Raw genomic sequence first — 14,498 nt, forward strand, 5'->3', positions numbered from 1 at the left:
TCAATCATGTTTTGCACCCCCGCAGTGATGTAGATAGGCTATACCTCCTTCGCAGCTCAGGTGGAAGAGGAATGCTGCAAGTCCATCAAACAGTAGAGGAGGAGAAAAGAGGCCTTGAAGAATATATCAAGGACAGTGAAGAAGATGCACTTCAAATGGTCAATAACGAGAAACTATTCAACACCAATGAAAGAAAGCAGGCCTACAAGAAAGAACAAGTCAAGAACCGAGCAGAAAAATGGAGAAATAAGTCCCTGCATGGTCAATATTTGCACAATATAAGTGGAAAATCAGACATCACCAAGACCTGGCAATGGCTTAAGAATGGCAACTTGAAGAAAGAAACAGAGGGTTTAATACTGGCTGCACAAGAACAGGCACTAAGAACAAATGCAATAAGAGCAAAAGTAGAAAAATCAACAACAAACAGCAAGTGCCGCCTTTGTATGAAGCAGATGAAACCGTGGACCACTTAATCAGCTGTTGTAAAAAGATCACACAGACTGACTACAAACAAAGGCATGACAAGGTAGCAGGAATACACTGGAACATCTGCCAAAAATACAAGCTACCTGTAGCCAAAAATTGGTGGGACCATAAAATTGAAAAAGTTGAAGAGAATGAAGATGTAAAAATATTATGGGACTTCCGACTACAAACAGACAAACATCTGCCACACAATACACCAGATATCACTGTAATCGAGAAGAAAGAAAAACAAGTTAAAATAATTGACATAGCAATACCAGGGGATAGCAGAATAGAAGAAAAAGAAATAGAAAAAATCACCAAATACAAAGATCTACAAACTGAAATTGAAAGGCTGTGGCAGAAAAAGACCAAAATAATCCCATTGGTAATTGGCGCCCTAGGTGCAATTCCAAAACAACTTGAAGAGCACCTCAACACCATAGGGGCCACAGAAATCACCATCAGCCAATTACAAAAAGCAGCTTTACTGGGAACAGCCTATATTCTGTGCCGATATCTATAACAACAACAACATTGACAATAAAATTCAGCCATCCTAGGTCCTTGGGAAGGACTCGATGTCTGGATAAAACAAACCAGTCAATAACACGTGTCTGACTGTGAACAAGAAATAATAATAATAGGTGGGGAACTGTAAGGGGTGGCTGGGTAGGGGGTGGTGAGAGAGGGGAAGAGCTGCTTACCCGGCCTGACATGGCTGCCGGTGCATCTGCTTGCCCTTCCTGGCATGGCCCCAAGTGTTCTCCTCCCTCCATGACTGAGCCAGCAGCTTGGTCAAGGAGGGAGGAGCACACTTGGGGTTGTGCCAGGAGGGCGAGTGGTCATGCCAGCAGCTGCACTGGACCAGATAAGCAGCTTCCCCCCCTCTCTTGCCTTCCCCACCTGGCTGCACCTAACTGTGCAGAACTGGTTCACCTGAACCGGGCCTGGTTTGGTTCGATAACAGAATAAACCACCAGTTTGGTCCATGATTGAAGCTTTGAGCTGGCCCTGTCTGAGGCGACCTGGTTCTCCATGACACTCCCCTAATGGGGAGTGAGCTGTATTATTGTTAGGCCATAGGAAAGACTGAAGGAGAGTGCAGAAGAGTTTTCTGAAGAGAGACTTTGGAGGAAAAGGTAGAAAGAGATTTGGATGAGAAATTAGGTCATGCAAAAGAATGGTTTAAGACAAGGAGATAAGAAAAAGAGCAAAGACTGAACTACTGAAAATGAGAAAAGAACAGTGGCCTTCTGCTAGTCTTCAGCATCATTCATGCAGCCACAGAGTCAGCACCAATTGCTAGGAGACTGGGACCTAAGAACATCAGATATGCATGGGGAACAGCTGCCTACAAAATTTGTGAGACTCTTTCCTCGTCCACTCTTATGAATAACCGCCATTTATAGGAATTGAGGTTCACCTCTTAATATAAATACATATATTATATCTTTAAATGTGTATTAATTCATGTTGATTTATAAATATTAGTGCTTTTATCAATTTATGACTTTATTTCTATTTGCTTCTAAATTCATTTCAGTGTGGTCTCTGGAGTATGGACTCTGGATAAATAAAAATTAACACACATCTAAATCTAATCTAATCTAATCTTATCTATCTATCTATCAATCATATTTTTATACCACCTGATATGTAAATCTATAGGCAGTGTACAAATCCCAACATTAAAATCAGAGATTAAAATACATAAAACACGACAAAAACAATCTAAATCCAATTATTAAAACTCTAATTAAAAGCTTGCGAGAACAAGAAAGTCTTGAGGGTCTTCCTGAAAACAAACAGAAGGTGATGCTCTTAATTCAGCAAGGAGCATATTCCAAAGCCCTGGGGCAACCACAGAGAAAGCCCGGTCCTGAGTCGCCACCAGATGAACTGGTGGCAACAGTGAACGGACCTCTCCAGAAGATTGTAAAAGGAGGGCAGGTTCATGAAAGAGGAGGCGCTCTTAAATAGCTTTGTCCCAAGCCATTGTGAATAATGTGAATATTGTTCCTCTGCACTGCATTATTTTCAATGAATCATATTTGCATGTGTATTAACAAAAGAGGGAGCAAAACTGGCCTGGCTACCATGGTAGTGGAGATAGATGTTTTCTTTCTCCCTGCTAGAAATAGTAGAGGCATCACAGCAGTGCTTTGTAAAGATTTCCATGGCCCCCAATGACATGTTTTGCAATAAAGAACTCACAAAAATTCAGCACAACACAAATCCTTTTAATGATCTTCTTTTGTCCTCCTTTCCACTTCCCAGTAGTATGAAATTAACATCCCTCCAAATGCACAATATTTCATTTGGTCTCATTTGACTGGATTCTTTACATTGGGATGGATATACAGTAGATTGCCTCAGGTCTTTGCTATGTCATGAACTAAAAGAAAAACTTCATTAATAGTCATTTCCCAATATTCTGTATTCATATCGTTTAATGATTATGCCATCTTAACACTAGTCATACAGAACAATAAATAAAACAAAGGGGTTGTTCTCATGATCAAACATAAGGTGGGGGGAGGTGGGGTGAAGCCTTGCAAAGCTTACCTCCCCCCGCAGATGATCATCCTGTGGTACTGGGCATGAAAATCTTATGCCCAGATGCTCAGCCACTGCTGCTGCCGTTGCCACTGCCCACATGGAGGTGCAGTGCCTGGGGTGCATTGTAGGGACCCCCCAGCAACAGGTGAGAGACCACTCCTGTGTCAGCACCTGATGGGAGCAGCTGGAGCTCACACACGAGCAGTTAGCCTAAGTTAAGGGTGTCCTTGTGCCCTTACCCTTAGCTAAATAGCAGGCTCCGTAGGTGGGGGTGACGTCGGGATCTAAGTTGAACCAGGCCAATGTTCTAATTTTTTTCCATCTGTGTGCGGAATAAGTTTTGTCCTGGGCAGTAGTATCAAGGCAGTGTGTGTGCATGTGCATTTGGAATGGGGCCTTCTTGATTAAACTGGAGTGGGATCCCTGCTAACCTGGCAAAGAGGAGCCTTTTAACGTGGCGATTATCTTTATTTAGCAGCAGGAGAGTAACTGGCCCTATCCACCCCCAGCACAGTACCTCCAGTGATAGTTGCTGGTGTCTATCTTATGTTACTTTTTAGATTGTGAGTCCTTTGAGGACAGGGAATCCATCTTATTTATTTGTTATTTCTCTGTGTAAACTGCCCTGAGCCATTTTTGGAAGGGCGGCATAGAAATCAAATAAATAAATAAATAAATAAATAAATAAATAAATAAATAAATAAAATTGACTGAGCAGACATCAAAACCTGTGTGGTTGCTCTTGAGAAGAGCATTGGAGTATGGTGGCATCGAAACATACCTTTGGTTTCAGTTTCAGTTTAAGGTAATTTAGTTTCAGTTTAAGGTAAATAATCAGTGAATTCCATAGGCTGTGGACCAGATTTTCAAGCCTGGAGAGCCTGTGAGTGAAATATTGCTAGAAGGTAGGCTTCTAGTATAAAACATTGCACTTCAAATATCTCAACACATTTTGTAGTAATTCATATTGCTCATGAGTCATTTTTTTCTTGTTTGCACTGACAATGTTTAACTAATGTTTAACTAACATTAAAATGAAGCTTACTAGCCAGCTGTTAATAGAATGTGAATTACAAAGACACCTTTTAAAAAATTTATTGTTTTTTGACATTTTTTATTTTACAAACATCTTTCCCAGTCCTTGTTCCCCTCCTTGCCCCTGAGCCCAACCTTCCCTTCCCCATTCAGCACTGGTTGGGGGAAGAAAAGAAAAGAAAAGAAAAGAAAAGAAAAGAAAAGAAAAGAGAGATGGAAAGAGAAAGAGGGAGGAGAGCAGAAGGGGAGGGAGGGAAGAGGCAAAGGGATACTCACTGATGCACCAGTAGATGTGGGTAGATCAGAGGAGTTTTTATTCTAAGAATAGTTCAAGGAAGTTGTCTCAGATTTCTGATCATTGATCCAATTTATTTACTTTTATGAGGACCTTTTATTTTTCTAAATTGAATTGAAGCACGGAGTAAATCAGGAACTCTAATTTATAAAACAGTTGAAGTAATTTCTAGCATGAGCAGTGGCGTAACTAGGGAAAACGGCGCCCAGGGCAAGCACTGAAATTGCGCCCCCTGCCGCACCCCCCCGCCACCCCCCCCAACATACATCTGACTGACACACATGTTTCAGAAAACTTTTATTTAAAAATTTTAAAAAATTACAAAAATTACCAATATCATACATGTGGTCAAGCTCCTATCTACCACTTCAGATTTATTTTTTAAAACTATCCAAATTGTGGGGCTATCATTAATTTGTTTGGATAGCTCAGGTTAAAATGCTGGAAAACGACAAATTTCAGTATGCTGGGGCTCATGAAATCCCCAAATGTTATGCGGGGTTGTACTTGGAAAAACTAAAAGAAGTGCCTGTCTAATTCTCTGCTATGCATTGTAGCATCACAATTACATAAGTTTTAAAAATAAATGGAGAATTTGACTTTTCCCAGATACTCTGAAAATAATTAAATGATATGCAGAGTAAACCGTGTCACTGCTTGGAATATATTCTGGTATTTCAGAAAGACAGTTAAAATGAGAGAAAGAGAACAAGAAACTCCCAGTGGGCCTTAATATTAAGGATTTCACACTGATTCAAAGACAAACTCACCATTAATAGCCATATTATTAAGACATCACATTTAACTCACTTATCACAAGAAGCAAAGTAAGAGCAAATGAATACAGTCTTAGCTCATAAACTTCAGCTCATTATTCACAAACCCTTATTCTCTGTACATAGTGCCAATCTGAATATGTGTACAGTGACATATTATATTAATTTAAAAAAAAAAATTACCTGTAGCCCCTTTGGGGGACATCTTAAAGGCTGTGGGGGGTCTGCAAAGTTTCCCCTTCCTCCCACTGGCCTCTAGGGCCTCACAGGCACCATTTGAGCATGTGCGGTGGTCATTTTTAAAAATATATATATTTTAAAAATGGCCGCTGAAAACAAAATGGCCACTGTGCATGCTCAAATGGCCTCTGTGAGGCGTGGCATGCCCTAGGGCCTCACAGGGGCCATTTGAGCATGCACAGTGGCCATTTTGTTTTTGGTGGCCATTTTTAAAAATTATTTAATTTTAAGAAATTGCGCCCCCCCCTTCAAGTGGCGCCCGGGGCACGTGCCCCCCTGCCCCCCCTATAGATACATCCCTGAGCATGAGCCATGACTTGCTCTTCATTTGACTCTTATAATTTCAGAATTGCCTTAATGGTGATTGTTTCATTTGATTAAAATGATGACAGGACAGAGCAGTCCTTGTTTGGATTCAGCACCTTGTGTGCAGAACTCCCTCCTACATTATACTATGCATATTAGACCTGTGCTTCAGTGGTGCTGAAGCCAAATAATATGTACCTTCACACTGGTACTGTGTGAAGGTGGACGCTTGTGATACGGTCATCTCTGTGTGCTGTGAGCAGCCACCTCTACACGGTATCATTATTTATGTATTTATACACATCATTTAGCTTTGCCGAAGCACAGGAAAGTTGCCGAAGCACAGGACTAATATAAATGTGTGCAGCATGCTTGCTTTGCTGCACATGGGCACACATGCTGTGTGCTTGCTTTGCCATGTGCAGGAGAAGGACCAGATGGTCTCATCTTCTTAGAAAATATATTTTCTAAAATCATATTAACTGGATAATATAGCATTTTATATTGCTATAGCTTAGTTAAACATTAGAGCCAGTAAATTCCTAAACGCTCAAGACTTCCAGTGAATTTTACTCTTCACGCTTCTGCACATTAGGGTTGGGTTTGTTTGGGGGTGTTTTTGTTGGTGTTCAGGCAACTGGGCAAATGCTTTCTTCAGTAGATACACCCATCCTAAGATACAACCCACTAAAAGCAATGTAGTACAGAAGAATGACATTTTCATTCAGCTATGTTCAGCACATCTTTCTCACATTTTTCTCACATTCAGCACATCTTTCTCCTCTAGAAGGGCATTTCAGTGAATAAAGCTTATCTGTGTGCTCAGTGTTTTTTTGGGTACACAGCAGATCTTCCTCCACTGAAATTAGCAGGGCAACTATATGCATAACACTGGGATAATAAAATTGAATGATCCTGGGAATAACATGAATTAATAAATAAGCATCAGAACTTATCTCTAAGGCTTGTCTTCACCATTGCTTTACATGAGGCTGAGGTGGAAATTATTACTACCAGGCAGTAGATGGTGATGAAGATGAAGATGAAGATGAAGAATTAACAACTTTGCTTCAGCTGCCTGGTAATAGATAATTTCCACCGCAATCTCCAGTAAATCAGCAGTGAAGACAAGCCCTTAGAGCTAAGTTCTGATGCTCTAATGTAGCATTTTACATGTCTGTCAAGAATGTAGGCTAGAAAAGTAGAGGACAGTTAAAGTGTAGCTCACAGACAATCATCCATGATAATACTTTTCAAGCAAAGCAAACCAGCAAAAGCAATGATATAACCATTATAACCTTGAAGGTAGGATGGTGAGAGAAAGAAATGGGAGAAGGAGCTGAGGGAGGCAGGGGACAAGTAATTATCTATCTATCTATCTAATTCTGACAAGACACTCTCAACTCTACATTTTATCTTCTTGCTGCCTATCAATGCCCTATTCTCCTTGTTCCGCACCAATATAACACATGAGATTTCAGATCTGATATAACATTTTTGTTGTGGGTTCCATTTGTTTCCATACAATGCTGCAGTCCTCTTTGGCACCCACAGAGATGTACAAAACCATAGAAGAACTTATATCTTAAATACAAAACAGTATTATTCCTTCAGGAGTCCTAGTTAGGATAAAGCACACAATTCCTTTGTCTCAGTAGATGTTCAAGGCAGCATATCTGTAGGTCCCAGATATTCAAATCTTGCAAATAATTAAAAGCAGGCCCATCAACAACTATCTCTGTAAGTCTTCTGAACCAGCTACTTTCTCCCTTGTGCTAAACTAAATTCCTGCAGCGTTCTAAGGGCAATCTCAGGAATACTACTTTTTATTTTTATTTTTATTTATTTACATGTATATCCCACTCTTCCTCCAAGGAGCCCAGAGTGGTGTACTACATACTTGAGTTTCTCGTCACAACAACCCTGTGAAGTAGGTTAGGCTGAGAGAGAAGTGACTGGCCCAGAGTCACCCAGCTAGTTTCATGGCTGAATGGGGATTTGAACTCGGGTCCCCCCGGTCCTAGTCCAGCACACTAACCACTACACCACACTGGCATTATTGCACATGTTCCAACAACTAATTGCGGGAGGAAAGGAGGATGGAATTGCTATAGCCTTTATCAGTAGCTTCAGGCATTCTTGTTTCTGTTTGAGTTTATTTTTTAAAAAACCTTTATAAATATGTTGCTGATAAAAGTGGTGATAAAACATGTATGACACAAGGACAAAACAAGGGAAAGCAGGACCAATTCAAATAAAGAAAAATGGGTGAAACCCAAGATGCTGGAATTTTAAAATTATTATGAATTATAATAAAACTAGTGATGTGCGCCAAGGAAAATAGTTCTTCCTCAAAAGCGAAAACAGGTTGAACACAATATACAATTTACAATATACAGCTCTAGTCTAAAAATGATGATTTTTATGGCATGTTAGGATTGTCTTATGTTTTTCTTAGAGCAACCCTATTCCATTATTGTGCTGTGCTCTGTTATTTTAAGCAATTTCCTCTTAACTGAGCTCAGTTCCACATCAGATCCAGGTTAGGAGAAAACTGCTTAAAGCAGCAGCACACAGGGAGGTGGGGGAGGTTTATTTTATTTATTTATTTATTGTTGAATTTATATACCACCTTTCATTAAAAACAATCCCAAGGTGGTTTACAAAAATTAAAAAACATAGAAATGACAATAAAAATATTAAGCTAAAAATATAAAACAAATCTAATTTAAAATCTATAAAATACAAGCATAAAAACTATACATGGGTAAAAACACATAGAAGCAGCAACAGAAAACAATCATGTAAAAGCCTGGATAATAAGCCATGATTTAACAAGCTTTCTAAAAACTGTGATGGAGTTCACTTCTCTTCCCTATCTGCTTCTTTTCAAGTAAAAAGTGGCTGGCATACTGCACAAGAGTGGCAGGTCAGCCAAGTCATGTTGTGCTTGCACAATTTGTGTTACGCAAGAGCAAACCCGATTGGAAATAATGGGCTTACTCTAGTGTAGCACAATTTTGGCATTTGTGCAACGTGAAAATTGTGCAAACGCAATGTTACTAGGCTGATGTACTCTTGAGTAGTATGTCAGCCAGTACACCTCCACTCCATTTATTTGTGTCAATGGTGCAAAATTGTAGAGAGCTGTCCTGTTATGTCTAGTTTGGCCCAAGAATACACAGACAAATCTTGCTATATTAAAATCCTTAATTTACAACAGTTTGTGGTCGTCAATAAAAAAAAATTACAGAAGGGACACTTGACACACAGTTTACTTAATGAGTGACACTGAATCACTTCTCATATAGATTCCAGAGGACTGAGTGAGATAAAAATGTGACATGCTATAATCATGACCATTTAATCAAGTTGAAATTATTAGTATTATGCATCCATCTCTGTCCCAGTTGAAGAAGAACATATTATTTTTAAGTCTGGAACAAGATTACTTCCTAATCTGTTTTATTTACTTATTATTCAGTTTTTATACCAACTTTTGTAAGGCATCCCAAGGCAGTTTACAAAAGTTAAAATACAATAAAACTCCATAAAAATCACATTTAAAACCTTAAAATCACTTAAATAGTAAAAAACATAAAACACCAAAACAACAACAACAACCATAAAAAGGACAAACAGAAGCAGGAAAGCTGAGAAACCTGGCAGCCCTAAGGGGTAAAAGCCTGAACAAATCGAAATTTTTAGTTGTTTTTTTAAAAGCAGCCACAGATGTCAAAGACTGGCATTCATTGGGACAGCATTCCAGAGCCTGGGGGCATTATCTCTTTTGATTTTATCTCTTTTCTGAAGTATTTGTGTAAGAGGCAATGAATTTTATGCCATCCTCTATTAAATGCATTACAAGAGTAATTACACTATTGAAACATTTAAAGAATCCTGTTAAGTATCTGAAGACTAACAGCAGTTGTGAGAAGATAAGACAGTTTCAATTTACATTCCAATTGCCATGAGCTGCACAATTAGGTTCTTTGGCAACCTAGTGTCTCTGTTCTGATCATAAAGGTACAATCAACGTCATACAAGAAAAAGCCATTGATCTCTGTTTCATCTTGATGGATTCAGTTGACCCCTGATCCCACAGTTTTAGCTGTGACCAGCATTACAAATTAGGGACTGCAACCAAGCAATCTTGCCAGTTATAGATGTTAAGAAGCTGAAAAGCTCCCATTCATGCGGGGTCCAGTTTTGAGTTTTTAAATTCCATCTCTTGTTCATGTTAGGTAGCATGTTGATCAGCATGCTAGGGTTAGTTATAAGGTTGCATTCCTGTAAAGGTAAAGTGTGCTGTCAAGTCGGTGTCGACTCCTGATGACCACAGAGCCCTGTGGTTGTTTTTGGTAGAATACGGGAGGTATTTACCATTGCCATCACCCACACAGTATGAGATGATGCCTTTCAGCATGTTCCTAGATCGCTGCTGCCCAATATAGGTGTTTCTCATAGTCTGGGAAACATACCATCAAGGATTCGAACTGGCAACCTCTGGCTTGCTATTCAAGTAATTTCCCCACTGCGCCATTAGGTGGTTGTACTTGTATCAATACTCTCTGAACTTTAAATAAAAGGTGTTCTTAGCCTGCTCGCTTCACTGGATATGATAGGGCCTGTTGCTCTCCCCCTGCTCAAATCACCGCTTCAAAAAGGTGCCTCTTTGCTCAATTAGCAGCAGGAGAGGACACTCTTTACACTCTTTTATGGGACTCTAGGGCAGGAGGGAGAATATTTGCAAGGAGGAGGGAAGAAGGCCAAGGAAGAGTAATAAGCACACTTCCTAGCAAGGACTGATTAAGGGAAGCAGCAAGAAAGAGGACCAGGATACTGAACAAACCCTTCTTCCATTCTGAAGCCTCTGGTGATAGAACCTTCAGAATAACATAAACAGATGTCATGAGGCAAATAGAAATCATAGAATCACAGAATGTTATAGTTGGAAGGGACCTTGGACGTCATCTAAACCAACCCCTGCTCAGGGGGTTGGTGCAAGAGGACCTCAAAGGTCCCCAGCCCCCTTGATCAGGGGGTTGGTTCAGGAAACTACTATAGCACCCCTGATGGATTGCTATCCAGCCTTTTTTGGAAAAACTCCAGTTAAGGAGAGCTATCACTGCATGAGAAAGACCATCCCACTCTTACCGTTAGGGAATTCTTCCGAACGTCTAGCCTGAATCTGCTTCCTTGTAATTTCAACCCACTTCTTCTAGTCCTGTCTTTGGCGCAACAGAGAACCCTGTTCAGACCCTGACAGCCCAGATACTTGACGACTGCTATTGTATCTTGACAACTGCTATCTTGCTCTTCTCTTCTTCAGACTAAACATACCCAGCGCCTTCAACTGTTCCTCACAGGAGCCCTAACCATCTTCAACTGTTCCTTATTTCAGAACCCTCACCATCCTGGTTGCCCACCTCTGAACCCATTCTAGGTTGTCAATGTTCTTCTTAAAATGCAGGGCTCAGTGTTTCAGTAGCATTTCAGGTGTGTTCTGTGGTAAGTATTTAACATAACCTGTAGTTTAGTCTGAGGGTAGGTGAACATTATTTTAAAACAGATTAATTCCAGTCTACTTTAAATTACTTTCCTTTCACATGTTTCATTTGCTGGTGTAGTTTCCCCCTCTAACTACTCATGTGGAATAATGAGGGGAAGAGTAAAGAGGACTAGTCTGTGGCTTTGGTATTGGCTAGCAGCCATATACCATATTTTGCCAAAATATACAGTAACATACCTGCCAACATGTCCCTATTTTCCTATTCTGGTGAATGGGAAAATAGGGACATGTTGACAGGTATGCACTAATAACAGACCAAGACAAATCCTCAGGTGACTAAAAGTGGAAGTGATCTTTTTGACCCATAGGGAATTTGGGCTTCTAGGAAACCAAAAAACCAAATTATCTATCTATTTAAAGGTAATAGTCAGAACCCACTTCCTAACTCCACCAGCTGCATTCACAATGTGACACACACGGGGCTGCTTTGATTTTTCTTCCTCACTGCCCACAGCTTCAGTAGCCTTTGGAAAATAAAGCAGAAATAGGCTTCTAACAAGCTGGTGAACATTTCTCAGTCAGAACAATTTGCCTGCATCACTGAGATTTCTGATTCATTCCTTGTATCTGTTTACCTGCTTGCCCTTGGACTTCTGTCCTCTTGTGAGGAATAAAGCCTATTAGCTACTCTATATTCTGGTTTATTCTTGTCTCTAATCCTGTTTTGCTTCTGCTCTATGTCTATAGATTTATGCTTAGTAATTTGATTAGATATTCCAGAGTCATCACAATACCTCTGAACAGTAACAGACCTCTTTTCTAACCTTCCCTTTCTGGGCAAGGTGATAGACCATGTGGTGGCATCTCAGCTTCTGAGGGTCTTGGATAATACAGATTATCTAGATCCATTTCAATCTGGCTTCTTTCCTGGATATGGGACTGAAACTGCCTTGGTCGCTCTAGTGTCTGACCTACACCAGGAGCTTGACAAAGGTAGTGTGACCCTATTGGTTCTGCTGGACCTTTCAGTGGCATCGGATACCAACCATTGACCAAGTCATCCTTCTGGACTGCCTCTTGAGTACAGGGATTGGAGGCACTGCCTTGGAGCAGCTTCGGTCCTTTTTTGGGGGAAGGATCTAGAAGTTAGGTCTGGGGAACTACTGCTCGGCTCCTTGGCCACTGGCTTTGGGCTCCTGCAGGATTTGGTCCCCCCCCCCCCCATGCTGTTCAACATCTACATAAAACCACTGGGAGAGGTCATCCGGGGACTTGGACTGAGTTGTCAGCAATATGCAGATGACACTCAGCTCTATCTCTCCTTATCACCTGATCCTAGGGAGGCAGTGAGTTGGGGGCTGAAGGCCATGATGGGCTGGATTGGGCTAGTAAACTGAGACTGAATCCAAACAAGGCAGAGGTGCTGTTGGTCAGTAGGGATGGAGGGATTCAGCCAGTCCTGGATGGGGTTGAACTTCCCTTGAAAGAGCAAGTGTGCTGCTTGAGAGTACTGCTGGACCCGGCTCTGCTTTTGGATTTTCAGGTGGAGGCAGTGGTCAGAGCTGCTTTTGCACAGCTTCAGCTAGTGGAAAGCTGGAGGACTGCCTGCTTCCAAGGGTTTCTGCTCGCTTGACAAGATCATTGGAGGGGACTCTGCTCCATGTGCCAACAGTGAGAGAGGCCTGGCAGTCGAGCACATGGGAAGGGATTTCTCAATCATTGCCCCCAGGCTTTGGAATGTTCTCCTGGCTGGCATCTGCTCCTCAGTCTCTATTACAGTTTTTAGAAAAGAAGTGAAAATATAGCTCTTCACCCAGGCTTTTATATGAGAATACATTTTTTATTGATGCTGCTTTGTGTTTTTTTATGTTACTGGTTTTTTTAAAAAACCCAATTAATTAATTAATTAATTAATTAATTATACCACCTAGTATAAAAATCTCAAGGTGGTGTACAGAAAAATACAAAACATTTAAAATTAATAAAAAGATAAAAATCATAATAGATAAAAACACATTAAAATTTAAAAGTTTAGTCTTAGTTGAAGGCCTGGGAAAATAGGTACATCTTCAGGGTCCTCCTAAAAACAGAGAAGGAGATGCTCTTATTTCAGCAGGGAGTGCGTTCCAAAGCCCTGGGGTAGCCACAGAGAAGGCCCAGTCCCGAGTTGCCACCAAGTGAGTTGGCGGCAATTGTAATCGGACCTCTCCAGGTGATCTTAATAGGCGACAGAGTTCACAACAGTGAAGGTGCTCTCTTAAGTACCCTGAACATAAGACGTTAAGAGCTTTATAGGTAATAACCAGCACTTTGTATTTTGTTCAGAAACATATTGGCAGCCAGTGCAGTTCTTTTAGAATAGGTGTTATATGGTCCCTTCGGGTAAACCCAGAGACCTATCTGGCAGCCACATTCTGTACCAATTGTAGCTTCTGAACTATGTACAAAGGCAGCCTCACGTAGAGTGCATTACAATAGTCAAGCCTAGAGGTTACCCGCACATGTACCACCGTTTTAAGGTCACTAGTCTCCAAGAATGGATATATCTGGCATATCAGCCAAAGCTGATAAAAAGCACTCCTGGCCACTGCTTCAACCTGAGAAACTAGGGAGAGTTTGAGATCCCAGAGCACTCCCAGACTATGAACCTGATCTTTTATGGGGAGTGTAACCCCATCCAGAACAGGCAGATCTAAACCATCTCTTGGATTCAGGCCCCCTACAGACAGTATCTCCGTCTTGTTTGGATTCAACTTCAGACTGTTATCCCTCATCCAGACCAATAACACTTAGGGGAGTCATGTTAAAAAGCATTGGTGACAGCACAGTATGGAGCCTTGCGGAACCCCACACTTTAGCTCTAGCTTTTCAGAGCAACAGTCTCCAAGTGACTGTCGTAAACCTGTCCCACTAATGTGGAGCTATAAATATCAGCCGCCGGAGAGTGAAACAGACAGGGGCGGAAGTCAAACAACAAAGCCAGGCAGTAAGCAGTTTCTTCAAACCATAGTCAGTCCGGGTTGTAATATCACCAGTCAGTCAAACAGAGTCCAAATCATGATCCACAAACAGAGTCCAAACAGTCTAAGGTCAAAACACAGGCACGGCAAACAAGAGCACAGCCAAGTATCTCAGTAAGAACAATGTTGACACCAGCACAGCATCTGTGGCAAAGCCAGCTAATATAGGCTGAAACCATGTGCTGTTAATCATGGTTCCCTAACTCAGCAGCCTTGCTTGTTAGTCTAGCCATTCTGCACATGTGGTACTTTATCTCCTGGTGTCTCTTTGAGCAACGCCTCTC

Source organism: Hemicordylus capensis, chromosome 3 (assembly GCF_027244095.1).
Source record: "Hemicordylus capensis ecotype Gifberg chromosome 3, rHemCap1.1.pri, whole genome shotgun sequence".
Lineage (NCBI taxonomy): Eukaryota > Metazoa > Chordata > Lepidosauria > Squamata > Cordylidae > Hemicordylus > Hemicordylus capensis.